Below are 1,745 nucleotides of genomic sequence, written 5' to 3' on the forward strand. Positions count from 1 at the left end.
GGAGACTCAACTCACTGTTCATCATCGTAGTTTAATAACTGGAACTTGAGTAAGGTTTGAGAAAGAGTTTGATATGAAGTTCATGATCTCATTACGGATCATGGCAGATTCATATATGGTTCTTATGAAGTTTAAATGTTGAAATATAAAATTTTGTAAAGAGCTTTTACGCAAAAGAACTTTGATTATTGCTAAAGCCATACCTTGAACCCCTGAGCCTACATTCCTGAGTCTTCTCAGTTTTATTTCGGTTAAGTCTTGTTGAGTACTTTTGTACTCAGGGTTCGTTGACCCTTGTTGCAGGTGAGCCTCATGAGCAAGTCTGTTGTGGACCTTGCTGCATGACTGTTGTTCAGGTCGATGACGATAAGTGAATGTGTGATCCTTGGGCAGGATACTTATTTTGTGTGTTATGCTTATGTTAATTATGCCACTCCACTACTACTATGGTTTGTAATAACTATCGAACTTAGTTTGTAAGGTTTGAAACAACTGGTTTGTAAACTAAGTTATCATAAGACTTTCGCTATTTTACTCTGATGTATATATTTGAATAAATATTGTAATACTGGAATGACTCTATAATGTGATCCTGCTCGGAAATCGTGGATGATTCGGGGTTCCCCGAGGACACCCGACAGACTTCTTAAGTTACCAGAAACATATGCATAGTCGTCAAAGGTCGTTGGACAGTGACAAGTGCATGTGGGTCCTATAATTTAGGAGGTTCTGCCACATGGTTTACTTGGTTTTAGAGTTCACGGAGAAAAAACATACTTTATTAAAAGTTGAGGGAGGTAATGTAGATTTTTTTTATAGAAAACTCCCCCTCTCTCACACTTCTGGCCTAAGCGGCCCAGCCCCTTTCTCTCCCACTCGGCCCGTCTCCTCTTTTTCCCCTTTTCGAAGCCCACTCCCCTCACTGCGCACCAGCACAAGACGGCGAACCCTCCCAGCTAAGGATGGCAACGGGGATGTACCCGTCGGGTATCGCCGGAACGTTCTCTTCTCCACTACGGAGAGTTTATCCCGTTCCCGTCCCCGTTAACTATCTAGGGTATAGATTCTTTCCCATCCCCGTATCCGTCGGGCATCGGTCGGGTAACAGATACCCGATGGGTACTGCATACCCGATAAATAAGGACACTTGTGGTCGCAGCTTTGCAATCAGAGACGTTTCTTTTTCACCCGGGTATAAGTGTCGGAGTCTCGGAGATGCCGAGGAGAAGGAGCGAGGTTCCGAGGAGGACGAGCAAAGGTGGCAGAGACACCGAACTGAGGAAGCAAGGGGCACGAGTACTCGTGAGGCAGACGTGCTTGTGCTGCTGGCGGAGATGGTGAGGAAAAATTAAACTAGGGTTTCTAGAACACACAAACTATATATATGATTGTTTAGATTTGTGCCAAAATACCTATGTTGAATTTTTTTGGGCCTAATACTCGCATGACAGCTCAAATAGTCAGGTTCTCCAACGGGTAATGGGGACGGATAAACAGGGAACGTTTCCGTACCCGCTATACCCGTCGGGGATAGATTTTTGTCCATTTAAATGCCTGTGGGTAAAGATATAATCTCATCCTATCCTCTAATAGATCAAATACCCGTCGGGTGTCGTGTATGAGGCCCCGTTGCCGTCTTTACTCCCAGCTCGGCCCGGACTCCCCTATCCGCAGGTCCTGCAGACCACGCGGAAGCCCGCGCGCCCCTTCCCTCTCTGCTCTGTCTCTGACGAACCGGCCCGCCG

The sequence above is a fragment of the Miscanthus floridulus genome, chromosome 18 (assembly GCF_019320115.1).
Source record: "Miscanthus floridulus cultivar M001 chromosome 18, ASM1932011v1, whole genome shotgun sequence".
NCBI classification, from domain to species: domain Eukaryota; kingdom Viridiplantae; phylum Streptophyta; class Magnoliopsida; order Poales; family Poaceae; genus Miscanthus; species Miscanthus floridulus.